Genomic DNA, 15573 nt, shown 5'->3' with positions numbered 1-15573 from the left:
CTAACGGGCGATATTGAGAAGATGTGTCGACAAATCCTAGTACGCCCAGAAGACTGGAAATATTAACTACTTCTATGGCGTAATTTCAACGGGGAGAAGAAACATATTAACTCAACACCGTGACGTTCAGACTATAAGCAGCCCCATACTTAGCCCTACGGTGCCGAAAACAGTTGTCAGACAACGAGGGACACCGATTCCCGCGAGCGTCATCGGTTTTACAGCGCGAATTCTATGTCAATGACGCCCTCACCGGAGCTGATACGAAGGAAGAGGTACTATCGATCAGACAAGAACTTACTGAACTTCTCCGATCGGTCGGCTTAAACGTCCGAGAATGGGCTTCTAACGATGAGGACATACCTCGAGGGCTACCCGAAAAGGACAGTAATCGAAGATTACAATTGGATGAGTCGCAAGCTCTAAAAACTCTCGGCATTTTTTGGTATTCCCATGATGATGCAATACTTTACTCGGTCGAAGCCAACGCCCACACCTCTCGTGTGACAAAGCGATCCATCAGTTCCGTGATCGCCAGAATCTATGATCCTCTAGGATTGCTCGCATCAGGGATTGTTAGAGCAAAGATCATACTTCAACGAATCTGGTCGTTGAAAGTCGACTGGGGTGAGTCCCTCCCGGGAAACTTGCATTCCGAGTGGAACCAATATTGTGCCAAATTGCCATTACTTAATGATATTCGGTTTCCTCGCAAAACAATAATAAAATCAGCCATTGAGATTGAGCTCCACGGCTTTTGCGACGTCAGCGAAAGGGCGTACGGAGCCTGTGTTTATCTACGTACATTCAATTCTGACGGAAACATCCAGACACGACTACTCACGGCGAAATCAAAGGTAGCTCCACTCAAATCGCAAACCATTCCACGACTTGAACTGAGTGGAGCCCTTCTACTCACATCTTTAACCTCAACAATACGATAAGCATTACCGGTCAAAATAAATCGGACAGTTTATTGGACGGATTCCAGTATTGTTCTCCATTGGCTCAATTCGTTACCACACACACTCAAAACCTTCGTTGCAAATCGTGCAGCAGAAATTCAAAATAAGACTAGCTACACCGATTGGCGTCATGCCCCACCAATGATAATCCTGCGGACCTAATTTTTTCGAGGACAATCACCCGAAGATTTTCTGCAGCCGAACATTTGGCAAACTGGACTACAGTGGCTGCAGCAATCTGAAGAGTGTTGGCCTATGCCCAACACCTTTGGCCAACATACCAGAACACAAAACAGTGATTTTTCTAGCCACAACTCCTGTCGACCTTAGTCTCCTAGACAGATTTTCATTCTGGCCTAAATTAATCCGAATTAGTGCTCGCTGTCTTCGGTGGAAACATAAACAAAACCGGTCGTCACCACTAACCACAGAGGAACTAAGTGTTTCCCACGACAAACTCATCAAACTATTGCAATCCAATCACTTTTCTGAAGAGATAGCAACACTCCGGAAGGATCGAAACATGCCAGTCAATAGGAAACTCCAACGACTCAACCCTTTCATTGACAAGGAAGGAATGTTGCCCGTCGGGGGCCGACTGAGTCAAGAGCCGATGGCCTTCGCCCAAAAACACCCGATCATATTGCCTAAATCTCCGGTTACATCACGAATAATAGATTACGAGCATAAGGTCAGTATGCATTCAGGGACACAGGCTACTCTATACGCAGTGAGACAACAATACTGGGCCATCGATGGCCGAAGTCAAGTATGGCGTACGATTAAAACTTGCGTCCGTTGCTGTCGTGCTCATCTACCACCAGTAGACTACATCATGGGTAATTTGCCGGAGGCTCGAGTAACGGAGTCTCGACCATTTACAAACGTCGGTGTCGATTATTGTGCTCCATTTTACATTAAGGTCAAGGTATACGTAGTGATCTTCGTATGCCTGGCAGTCAAGGCGGTGCACATTGAACTCGTTGGCGATCTCACACACGAAACACAAACACCACTTTAGACGCGTCGTCGGCAACGAATTACTTACCTTCGAACAATTTAACACACTCATCATCGAAATCGAATCAGTTCTTAACTCCCGACCACTCACTCTCATATCCGCGGATCTCAAAGATCTCCTCGTCCTTACTCCGGCCCATTTCCTCATTGGCGATTCATTGAGGAGTTTGCGGGAGCGAGATTTCAGGGACACTCCATCCAATTGGCTCTCCAGATGACAGCATATCCAACAAATCAAACAACATTTTTGGAACCGCCTGCATAAGGAATATCTCAATGAACTGATAAACTGCAGCAAGTGGAACAAGGGCGGACACAACATCCAAGAAGGCACAATCGTCATCCTCCGGAGGACAACGTTCCATCAATTCAATGGCCCTTATAATACGAACAGCTACTGTGCAGACATAATCGAGCCTCCCGGATCGCGGCGTCAAACGACTGGTCCCCCTACCATGTCAATCAGATCCAGATGAGTCCGGTCAATCAGGGATAGTTAAGGACGTGGATAAGACAAGTGTCTAACCCATATTTATAGAGTTATGATCGGGGTCCTCTCAACGGGGGGAGGATGTTACGTCGCGTGAAATGGTCCGTGCGACGTCCTTGATTGTGTGACCGTCAAGGCCCAAGCCCCCTTAGACAGACCCTCTATAAATCAAGGCCCCACCATAAACCGAATCTTATTAGCTTGCAGGAACCTTTAATCCTGCAAGTATTTTCGGTTTATAGCTGGTATTTAAAACAGTCCTTAGGTATACTGCACGCTCTTACAAACACGGAGAAAGCGGGTATTTACCTATTGGGAAAAACCGAATATTTGGCTAACGGAAATGCTGGTTTTTCCCATAAACATTGTCACCTACGCCACGTTGGTAGGAGGTTTCCTCCTCCTATCTTCATTTATTAACTTGGACTATAACCAATTGGCATTGCGGATCGTTACCGTCACTTTTCCTAAAGTAAAGTGTGAACAACTTATCCGCGTAGTTAGTTCAAAGGGACACAACCACACTGCCCTTTCCTCCGTAATAATACGAGAACACCTAGTGTTACGTCGCCTAAAACATCGGCGCTGCAGCTCTCGCGACCGGGCAGCCGATGGCCTGCGTAACGTCATTTCGTCCCTCAATAAACCTAAGGACCAACCATAACTTGTCTGTTTCTTTGTATTGTGTCAACATGGGTCTTCAGGCGATCCGTTATCTTGAAAGATTTCTTAAGGCTAAAAATATTTTCGACGCACATCTGGTTTTTAGAAAGGTCCTTGGGTTTATTAGGCGCAATTAAAAACACGGAAAAAGCGGGTACGCGCCCATTAGGAAAAACCGAACATCTGTCTAATAGAACAGGCTGGGTTTTCCCATGTACAAGGTCATTTATGAATCACGTCGGTAGGAGGCCTCCGACTCATTCCTTCAGGTTTCGGCATGGGTCACAGCCAATCGACATCGCGGATCGTTGCCCTCACTTTTCCTGACGAACAACGTGAATAACGAATCCGCGTTCTTCATGCAAAGGGCACACCCACACCGAGCTTTCTTCCGTGCTAGCCTAAGGGCGACAATTAGTAAGAAAAACAACGTCGAAGTCTAGCATCTAACTCTCCCGTCCACTAACATACGACATTCGACTGTACGAACCTTGCTCTACTATTCATATCTATCTCATCTTCGTGCGACAAGCTGTTACCGACGATTTGTATCTACTCAACAGTGTAGTCTAAGTGTTGGAAATATATATTTTATAATTCTGTGAATCACAGTGTTATATAAACTTAATCACCCCTATTATCTTAACGGAAATCAGGGGATCGATCAACTCGTGGTGTCGATTAGTATAATCGTAACGGGAATTTACGACTCCCGTTGACGTCTCTCCTCGCGATTGCGTCTCCCCGCGATTGGTCGAAATTACACCTAGACAGAAAAAACTACAAACTCTCATCAGTCAACATATCTTTACCTGTCTCTATCCTTGTAACAGTCACGTACTTAACGTATTAGTGTAACTAGGTTCTATATAACGTGGTTGGAGTGAATTGTGATTTATGTTAATTCAGTGTGTATTACATTGTGATTGCTGAATTCATAATAAAGTTTAATTAAAACAAAATTAATAGTTGTCTCACGACTCAGCTATTTTTTTTTTTTTTATTATCATCCAACCCCCGAGTTTACGTGACAAGGCAAATGTTTGCGATTCTGGAAATGATTCTGATTTGGGAATCGGCTTAGGGATCCTGTGTTTCGGAGGATGCCACGGTTGACAATTCTCGGCTGGGCCACGAAGATTTTAGACAAGGGTCGTATAGATCGTAACAAGGACACGGAGAATTTGGATGTAAGTAGAGGCTGAATGATTGACTGGTTTTGGGGAGAATATTCGGATTCGTGAATGGTAGATATTTCTTGAGAAACATAGAATCTGAGTTTGGAGAGTTTAGTTTCGCGTTAAAGTTTGCCTTTGAAGAATTTTATTCAGCTTTCTAGATTTTCTTTATCTAGATTTCATAGAAAATAATCAGGAGATATTTTTTTATAAAATGCAAGAGATTGTTACCAAATAATGTAGCTAAAGAATAAGGTAAAATAGGTTTGAAAGATGGAATAACAGTATAAAAAGGATCAAAGTATACAAAATACGGTAGCATGACTACTACTAAAAAGAAGAAAAATAACATTCAGTCTTATAAATAAAAGTCGGGCCATAACTAAAACTACGAATAAAGAATTGTCGTATGATTATTCGTTTTACATTCTTTGTCGGAAAGCAGCAGCAGGAGAAACCACGAGAGCACCACAAATTTATTACAGAGCACCACAAATTGCAGATTACAAGGTTATAATAAGAAATTACGAGCGTATAAATGCTCTCATTGTAGCAGTGTCAATTTAATAAAACAAATAAAGCTTTACACATTAATTTTACAAATTAGAAACCATCTTATTGTTCTATTTGCTGTAAAACAGCATAATTGTGCAATAGAAATTTATAACTTGGATACAATTTATCAATCCGTGAATAGTATTAGTTATTGTATAAGAGAGCCCACCATTGCATTATAATCCAAACAAACAAGGATGCTGAGTTGTTCAGATTCAATATACTGAAATAAACAATTATCCTTTCCCTATAAATTAATAAGGTAAGTATACAATACCTTTGGCGTTTATTTTCACAATATATATGAATAATCATCGCTAAGTTTTCGAGTAACTGATTCAAATAACGGGCTATCTCAAGTAACTCTATCGTTGGTTGATACAATTATTATCTGCGCAAGCAAAAAACCACAGAGTATCGAGTTCCCAATCGCCTTCCACGGTCCGAGAACAGAAAATCGTTCAATTATCGTAGAATTCGATCCTGCACGCAGTCTCGCTAAACCAACGCTAAGCAAGGCCGGAAATGAGTCTGCGATGTCGATCGTAGAAACACAAAACTCTAACTAACCGCTGCGCGATTCAAGTTTGGCAAATCGAACGACACGAAAACCTCGGGCTCGCGTCTGGTCGTCCCGCAGAATTCACCTGCGGGTCGTAGCCGTTCGTTGAACACTACGAACGTTGGCGGAGGAGAGGTGATCGATGGTCCAGAATGAGCGGTTGAAGAAAAGAGGAGGATGTCACGTCGGAGACACAAGAAATCACGAAACCGATAGATCGCCGGTGATCTCCTCGCGTCGCAGTTCAAACGTTTTACGAATAAGGTGAAGAAATTGAACTTCGTATATGATAATAGAATTTATTATGCGAATCCAACAGAGTGACGGTTCAAAGTGTTACAACAGAATGATTCAAAGTGATAAGAGACTGATTCAAAATGTTTTAACAGGCTGGGACGAGCTTATTTTGGAGGGTTTTTATACTGGGGTTTTAGTCCCTCTGGAGGGGTTATCGTCGGGTGTATATCAGAGGCGGCTATTCCGTTACTATATGGTTATTGTTTCGATAGCTGTGGCATGCAGGATGTTTCGTCTACCGTATTACTGCTTGTGAGCGTGTGACATTCTTGAGCGTGTGATACGCGCGTGTATATTTAACTTGCGCGCAGGGTGCCAGATATAACGCGAGCGTTGGGGTCGCTGAGGCAAACTTTTGTTTCATTCATGAACATTCCAATTTTTCGGACGTAAAGTGCAGATGGAAAATGTATACGGAATGTTTATGGAATTGTTTTACGTTGAATATGGATTTGGCTGGAGGGAATAAAATTGTTTTCCGTACCGTGCTATAGGTTTTCATATAGATACATTCCTCGTCAAAGAGATAGCCCATGTGAGCTATCTTCAATTTCTCAATGACGCGTGTAATGTTTTTCGTCTGTAACGTATAGTATCAAAACATTATAAGCTTAGGATATGCGGTTCGTTGAAAATAATTAAAAATATTATGAGATTTAGTGTGTAACAAAAAAAAAAAAAAAAAAAAATGAGTACATCCCCCTTAATTTTCTATTACTTCTATTGTACGATTTGCTATCGATTTATGTAGTTTCTGAATATAATTTTGACTCAATGTATCCCATTCGCGTACAATTGCATTTTTTAATTCTTGTACGTATTGTCACTGCTTTCCATTCGCGTATACGCCGTAAACAAGTTCTGCCCAGCAATTTTTAATAATATTAAGGTTCGGGGAGCGTGCTAGCCACGGCAAAACAAATATATATTTGCATTAAAGTATGATTGGACCAATCCTGATGTGTGTACAGGTGCATTATCTTGTTGAAAGATGTAATCAGGTCCAGAAACGCGTTCTGCATGATTATTTATTTGTTCGTTGATTAAATTTATGTACCGGCCACTATTCATTCTCCCATCGATGAACTTGATACATGTCTTGCCGAAATAACCAAAGCCGGCCCAAACCATCACGCTGCCTCCTCCCATTTGTCTTCGAATTGCCGACATTGTCTCTTTTCTTATGTCATGAAAATAATATTGGAACCCATCAGGACCATCCAAGTTGAATATTTTTCGCCTGAAAATAGTACTCTTCTTCATTTCTTTTCCAATGCATTCTTTCTTTTGCAACGCGTAAACGTTCTATTTTGTGTTTCGTTGTTAACGAAGGTCTCTTTTCCAACTTTAGCCTCTTAACATCTTTGTAGTATAGTAGAATTCGACGAACACTTGAAACACTGGCACTAACACTAGATTTTTCATTATTTGCGTCGTTGTTAACTGCGAGTTCCAACTTGCTACACGCAAAATTGTTCGCTTATCACGATCGGATAACGATGACGACCGACCAGTGCATTACTTTTGTTAGCATTAATTGCAGTTGCAGTGCATTAATTGTGTATTACTTCACGACTTCTTCTTATTACTTTCAATATTTTTGCTACTAATAATTGTTGCTGTTTTAGTTCAAGAATTTGCTTTTTTTCAGACTCGTTTAATTTTTTCCGCATCCCATACTTACAAATCTATATAATATTGTAGCGACACACGAGCTAGAGGACAAATCGAGCCACGTGTGGTCTTACCTCGGAGTATCAATAACGTTAGGACATACTGTAAGAATATGTAAACTTCGGGCAAAAGCAATGTCGCCGCTTCGTGGAACCGTCTAACAAACGCGAATGGAAATTTACCAGTACCCCCTCGACCAGCATAAATAAACGTACGCGATCGTAAGGTGACCAGTTTTATCAGTCTCAGTCACGTGCGATCTCTTTAGCGAGTTACACACAGTCTTAGCGAATTAGTACCGAGCGTCTTAGCGAACATTCTTTTAACGACCAGTATCGAGCAATCTACGGTTCTCTGTATTTATAATTACTTTAAAATATATTTGACGGTTTCAATATCGAGTAATCTCGTCATTAAACTACCACACGTTTTACAACATGTTCTTTTAATAAACATTGTGGGTTTTAATATTGTTTAAATGTTAGTGTTTTATTATTATTTATCGTTGTTCGTTATTAATGTTCTAATTTGTGACTATTAATCATTTATTAATTATTGATATGTTTCAGGTGCGTGCCATGATGCATCGATGTCCTGACGTTTTATGTAAGTAAATAAAATTTTATTATTGTAATTATTCTTGCAAAGTCATCGAAATACGTCATGGATATTCATTTGTTATAATTAATTTAACTTCTCGTGTTACTTTCATTCTCTGTATTGATGCGCCCGTCAACATGAGCGCTTGAGATAAGTTATCTCCGTTTCGGGTGTCGCTACAAAACTGTTTGTTATTTGGATTCTTGAATTTATTATTTTAATTCAGACTCGTGTCATTTGACTTGTATAATATACATGAGGTGGTGTTTGGTGTAAGGTGCCCAAGAAATACTCGGCGGTGTTCAACAACATAATTTATTTAATAATCAACAATCCTCGACTATCACTGACTTTCTTGCTTCTCGACTATGCTTTTATCACGTAATATTCGTGAGAAGAAAATAAAAAAAAGATGAGATGAGGAGGATCCCCAACTCTTATATTTTCTTTTACAATATTTATTGATCAAGTATAAGAACATGTATTTCAATTTCCTCTTTTGGCATAGCTATATATTGGTTTTCAGCTGTTAATGGAATGAAAGTTATAGGTTCGATTTTATAAACGGCAAATTTACAAATGTTTATTCTTTTGTTAAAGTTTATTATTTCTCACAAACTGTCGTGGATAGATTTCTTGTCATGTGTCGCTTGAGTTTGTTTGCACATTGTAATTCCTATTTTTATATTAGAATTATGATCGAGGTATTCATTATCAACGTTCATGTATGTATACTGTTGTGTAAAAAATATTGGATGTTCAAATACTGGTGCCAGAAATGCTTGGCCTTTTTTGGTTAATATGAGGTATACTCGCACTATATCACATGCCAAGCCCGTTAATAAGGGTACAGTTATTTTGAAGAAAACTTTGGTCTTGATAGCGAATACCGTCAATTTCGATATATCTAATGTGGTGGATGGAGTAGAGGATTGTAATATAGAATAACGAGAACGAGAGATTGCTGTCGCAACCCGTCAAATATATTTGGAATAAATTATATAAATTGATAAATATAAATACTGTCGAGAGATGCTCGTACAAACGTATTCGCAAAAACAGTGTATGATTGCTCGCGGATGATTCGATAACTCGTATAACTCCGTTAATTACCGTTAATAACTCGTGAAACTCGAATAATAACTGACTCGCTCGCGACTGCTTCCTCTTATTTATACTGGTCGGGCGAGAGTCGGAAAATTCGAATTCGTCTTTGATCGACGGTTGCACATACGGCGACATTATTTTGCCCGGAGTTTATTTATCGTTACGTTTCGTGCGTTAAGGAAGTGTCAACCTCCGTTTGGACTGTACGTTCGGAATGACTGTTAGTGTATACAATTATTCATCCAATATAGTAAATAAGTAAATAGTAAATAATAAATAAATAGTAAATAGTAATAAGTAAATAACTTCATAATATGTAACCTAATTACTAATCTTACAATCCACTCTTACTGTTGCTAATAAATCTAATAAGCCTAAACAATTTTATCTCTTATATTATTAATTTCACTCTGCTAAATGAATCACTAAACTACATATTTGATTCCAACTATCTTACTATTTTATCCATACTTATCATCAAATACTATATATAGGCACTCTCACCAACGATCCGACTTCCTATTATTAAAATTTCTACACTCTATGTTACGCCACGAGGCCTTCCATAGGCCGTATTCTTAATCGTCCCTCGCTGTCCTACAGAGTCGCAGGCAGATCGTCTCATTTGCCCGGCGGATCATATACAATGTATCGATAAGCGCATAGTTGTCGCCAAGCAGCGAGCTCTAGAAACGCCGAATTTTGTCCGTTACGTTTCCACACAAGAAGGTGACACGCGTGATCATGGCGTGATCAGTGGCATGACCCGAGCATAGTGGGGGTCATCTTCCAAACAAGACAAAGGAATGATCGAAAGGCGATCAGTCCCTTCTGACGAGTCGAACGATACATATCGAGAGATCTGACGAGCAAAATAAAAATCACAAAGTCTAACGAATTCATAGAAAGCTATTGTACAGTCGAATCAACTTTCTATGGTATATTACCTGATTCAGTGTAAAACAATTTGTGGCTTGTTCATTATATTATTGTTAAATATATTATTTTATGTTAACCTGTTAATACAGTGTTACATTCATTGAACCACCTCTGTTATCCTAATCGAAACAGAGGATCGACTATTTCGCGGCGTCGATTAACAGAATCGTAGCGAGAACTTACGCCTCTCGCTGACGTGTTTTCCTAGCGACCGCGTCTCTCCGCGAACGATCGTAACACTATATAAAACATCAAGTACTAACCATCGATCCTATTTACATTGAGCTCGATCCATCAATACTTAGCCAAAGTTCTCTATTAATAATTTAAAATTAAAAATACTATCAATTTCAAGTCATGCTATATATGAAAATCATCATACTATCTCATTATATTATTCGTCAACCTATATAAAGTTAATATAAGGCCGTCAATCAAACATAAATAGTTGCTCTTTTACTAAAAATCCTACAAAATATCTATCTACTTATAATTTTAAATTATAAATATAATGACTATGTAACTACCTCAATTAAAATGTACAATCTAATCAATTATTAATTCTATAGCCGCGCCCTCGCCGGTCAGTCCTCTCAGGGTGAGAGTACCGCACCCTCACCCTCTCCGCAACCTCTTTTCGAAGCATGACTTGTTCACAGAAGGAGGTCACGGCCCTCCTTCTTCTCTCGCTTACCAACAATGCCTCCAGGATCGCCGGCGGCGAAAGATCCCAACCGATTTCCACGATGAGGTCGTGGCGCGGCCGCACCCACGCCGGACAGTGTTCCAGCGTGTGCTGCGCCGAATCCATGCTCGCATCGCAGTGGTGGCAGCGCTCGGTCGCCTCCTTCCCGATTCGGTGTACTCACCGAAGCAACCGTGTCCGGTGAGCATCTGCGTCATCCTGTAGGTCAGGGGAGGCCCACCGCCGTCCAACCAAACGTCCCAGTTTGACTATCCCGAGGACCCTTATCCCCGGCGCACCCGCTCTCGTGTCGAGGCTGGCGCGCCATCTGTCGAGCAAAGCTCGCCGAGCCCGAACCCTGACGTCGCCCGCCCCGTCCGACAGACCCCGAGTGTGGAGATAAATCTCACGGCACCTCAGGGCCTGCAATTCGAACGGGGAAACCCGGCGAGCACCGCCGCTGCCGCCGCCGAAATGGTGCGGAAGCCCCTCACAACCCTGATGGTCACCGTCCTGTGCAGCCTCCTGACCACTAGGAGACTGCGACGATTGGTCATCAGGTCCTCCGCCCAGACCGGAGCCCCGTAGAGGATCCTCGATCGCACCACGCCGGCGTACAGCCGGCGCACTCCGACGTCGGGCCCGCCCAGCCGAGGCAGCAGGCGTCCTAACTAACGTATCTTTCCTGCCCCGATAGCTGCAGATCCATCGCCGCTGCCCGCTCCTCGCATGGATTTCCTTCCCGTGCGGGGGCGCACCGAAGGCCGAGCGGCCGCCTCCGCGAAAGTCCTTGCCCTCGTTCCACCACATCCGATCGCCGTCCCGGGCGCCAAGGCCCCTGTTCGCAATGTTGACGACGGAAAAGACGACGATACCCGTCCCTTGGTTCTTGCGTCCTCGGTCGGCGCATGGACCGTTGGAAGAGGTTGCACCGTGGTCTTCCTGTTTCGTGCTTGTACGGTTCTTGCGGCGACGCCAGTGTCCGTAGCCGGAGGGATCGCTCTCCCTGGCATTATTTCTCTCCGACACTCCTCCAACTTAGAGATCCTCTAGTGGATCTCGAGGTCCTGGACCACCGAATCTATCCGTTTTCTTTGTTTGTTTATTATTACTCCCCGACCCGTCGAACGGGTGTGTGGGGGAGGTGGGGGAGGGGGACCCATAATCGTTCCCGTTGGGGCCGCGGGAGCATTTTCTTTCGTCCTCCTCGTAGAGGTGATCTCCACCTCTTGTCCTTCACCGTCGTTGTTATCATCTTTGACTGCCCTTTCCGTGTATTCCTTGGTCAGCCGTTCCACCGTCTCTTGGAGACGACTGACCTCTCTCTCCAGAAAGCCCATCCTCCTTCGCAGGAATGCGACGTCCACCTCTTCCTGATCGTGGGTCGGTTCCGCGTCCTTCACGGTTACTCATTTGTCGACCGGTCCGATCCTCGTTTCGTCACTCCGCGTGTCGTCGCCGCCGTCGGCACCACCGCGGATGGTAGTCGGCGTCGGTGTCGGTGTCGGTAACCGTCCCGTCTTCTTCCTTTTATCGGGAATCGGCAGTAGCGCGGAGTCCGGATCCCCCGCGGACGCGTCCACCGCTGTGTGCGGCGTCCCGCGCCTACGCCGCGACCGTTGGCGCCCGGTAATCCTGCGGTACGACCGCTTGCCGAGCGTGCCCGCAACAGTCGAATAGGAAGAGCGCGACGACATTTCGTCGTCGGCCCCCCCCCCCCCCGGCGCCACGCCGCCACCGCATCCCACTCCACGAAGATCCCGGGCCTACGGTCATAACGTCGGGTTCCTCCGACTCTCTCCGAGACCCCCCAATTCGCGTGTCTCCTTCGCCAGACGCATGAGCGTGTCCGGGGGCCTGGCGGCCCACCCCCGGGTGGCCCCGGTTGCTCGATGACGACGCAGCGGGGCTTGCTTTACAACCCGCGTCTGCGCTGGTACTGGAGTATCCCTCCCCTGCACCGTAAATGATTCTTTGATTCGTTTTTCTATCCATTGTAATTCTAAGAAATCGCCGAGGTCGTTAACAAGGGTTTCCATCCTGGTGCCGCTCACTCTTTCGCCCACTGCGCCGGTCGAGGCTGGTGTAGGGTGACGGGTAGCCCTACAAGAAGGTGAGGTGAGTGTTCTTGGCAGATACGGGCCCACCAACTTCTCCGAGGTTCCCCGCACCGGATCGCCAAACTGGCGGGGGCCAAGGCGCAGACCAGTCACCATCCGGCTATAGGAGAATATCAGATTCATCGGGGTTTTCCAGGGCGTGGTCCTACGCCCTGAGAACCCGTAGTCGCCTCGTGCTCTCCATAGTCTTGTAGTAGCTGATACTTGTATAACAAGATATTATAGTATGGATGGTTTAGTCAGTAAATTTCATAAGTTTGACGTATAAATGTAATGGAACTTTACTATAGTTAATTTGTTAAGAGCAGGTTTATACTCTTAAGTAGGAGTTGTTACGCCGGGCGACACTCTACCTAGACCAGGCCACACACCGCGGGCAAGATGGTAACCAGACGTCCGCTCGTCCTTACTGCGTACCCTCAATATTCTCAAGTACCCTCCATAAATCTCAGCAATTTCCTAGTCGAGGTCCTTCGAACCTAACAAACATTCTTTCGCTGCATTGTCTCCTAAAGTTTATTGCCCACCACGGGTTGACACGGGAAAGTTTCTGTTTCTCACGTATGAGGCCTCCCACCAACGACTTTATCTTGAGGGCGGTGAGCATCCTTCCTCACCCACCACCATAGCAAATAACCAATTAACAACGAAGCCTATTTCCCTCACTCTATTAGCCAAAATCGTCACCAACAAATCCGATGATCCCGTGCGCTAGACACACCCATCCTTAGTTTTCCTCCGTCTCAGCTTCATCGTCGAAGCTCACTCTTTTTCTCTTCTTCAAACCGTCAACATCTTGTAACCGGGTTTTACACCGCAGATCAATCAACTATTAACTTGTACATTCGCATCAGTGTAATCATTTCTTTACGAAGTTGTTGAAATAAATATAAAGTTATACCTGTTGAATCAGTGTAACTACTCAATTAACCACCCCTATTATCCTAAACGAAATAGGGGATCGATCATTTCGTGGCGTCGATTATCTAATCGTAACGGGAATTTACGACTCCCGTTGACGTGCTTCTTCGCGATCGCGTCTCTCCGCGAGTGATCGAACATTTTTGGTCCTTCGAGTCGGATTACGTGTCTGTGTAAAGTGCACGCCAGTGACACCCACTACCATACAGTGCCACGTGAATCCAACATAACCAGCAGCGGAAGCGTTACCACTCCAGCGAAGTCAGTAACGCCAAGGGCCGCCACCTTTGAAGAGGCATAATTCGGTGGTTGAAACGCAACCAGGCAGCCTCCCGCCGCAACTGGACAATCGTCAACATAACGACATCCAACAACTTCGTTCTCACTACAAAACGCGTCACTTTAGAGAAGGATCACCTTCCTCACGAAACGTACGCCACAATACTTCGCTACACAGTGACGAGCGATTACCGCAGCCGGAACAACTCCGCATCGGGAATCCCAGATCGCAACATCACAAGTATCACCTTCGTCAACAGAAGTAAGTTCTAACCATTTCAGTCTCTATCATATAATAAATAATGGCAACCGGAAATGAACTTGCCGCCTTGCGTCGACGCCGAGGCCAGTGTATCAGTCACTTTACACGCTTATCAAAAAAGCTGGACGGAATCGAACAATCCAGCTGTCCGCAAGAGCACGAGTTAATCCAAATTAAAAATCGTCTGGAAACATATGAGACGGAATTCCGCGCCATTCAAAACGAGATTACAAGTATAGATGAAGAAGAGATCGCGCGCGGCCTTGAAATAGCAGACGAGTACGAAAGATTAGAGCTCCGAGTAATTCATCAATTAAACAATCTACGAGTAGTTACGCCGTCGCAATCGACAAACGGCGAATCAGCCGCTGTTCGCGAGGCTGCATCAATTAAATTACCGGAGATTCATGTGCCTATTTCGACGGTACCGTCGAGAATTGGCATTTATTTTACGACTGCTTCTTGTCCATCATAGATCGAAACGAGCGACTTACACCCGTGCAAAAGTTTCATTATCTCCAATCCTCCCTGACCGGAAAGGCCGCGCGAAGCATACAATCGCTAGACATCACAGAATTAAACTATTCAATTGCTATCGACATTCTTAAAGAAAAATTCGACTGCCACCGTCAAGTCTGCATGCGCCACTGGGACTTGATTTTTGACTATCCGAAAATAACTAAAGAAACACCCGAAGCCATAGATGATTTTCTCGAGACGGTCAAGGTAAACCTCCAAGCCTTAAAGAAACTCGGCGAACCAGTCGCATCAAACGTCGTTCTTCTCAAAATATTCACATTGAAGCTACCCGCAGCCATCATACGCAAATGGCACCGCACATTGCCAGACAAGAAAATGCCGTCCTACACGCACTTGGTAGAATTTCTGAAAACGCGTACGAACGGTGACAGAACAAATTCAGCATCAACCGTGATAAAACGGGGGTCCGATCGACATAACCGTCAGCAACCGAACGCCCCGCGAGTTCACGCATTCGCGACTACACACAAGCCGTCGATGTGTCCGAATTGCCGAGGACCACACGCAATATGAAATTGTGAAACCTTCAAGGCGCAGTCGCCCAAGGAACGTCTTGAAACGGCCAAAAGGACGTCGCTCTGTACCAATTGTCTAGGCAAGGGTCACACCCTTACTCAATGTTCCGCCGGTTCATGTCGCATCTGCAGACAGCGACACCATACATATCTGCACCGAGACCATGATCATCGCAAAATCCGAACACGTGTAGACCGAAC

The 15573-nt window shown here is 44.2% G+C and overlaps 1 long non-coding RNA gene across 2 annotated transcripts in view; it reads left to right on the top strand.

Annotated features, from left to right (window-relative positions):
• Positions 1 to 15573, top strand: part of LOC138183819 (uncharacterized) — a 117594-nt gene that overhangs the window by 28966 nt on the left and 73055 nt on the right. Inside the window, exon 4 of one of the 2 annotated variants that reach the window (XR_011174172.1) lies at positions 7435 to 8338. The exons of the other annotated variant lie outside the window; for it this stretch is intronic. This is a non-coding gene — a long non-coding RNA (uncharacterized LOC138183819). Of the gene's footprint in view, positions 1 to 7434; positions 8339 to 15573 lie in introns of those variants that run through there. 2 annotated transcript variants of the gene reach the window in all.

This window comes from Bombus flavifrons, chromosome 10 (genome assembly GCF_040668555.2).
Source record: "Bombus flavifrons isolate JBK064 chromosome 10, iyBomFlav1_principal, whole genome shotgun sequence".
Taxonomy (NCBI): domain Eukaryota; kingdom Metazoa; phylum Arthropoda; class Insecta; order Hymenoptera; family Apidae; genus Bombus; species Bombus flavifrons.
This window is presented reverse-complemented; position numbering and strand designations above follow the sequence as displayed.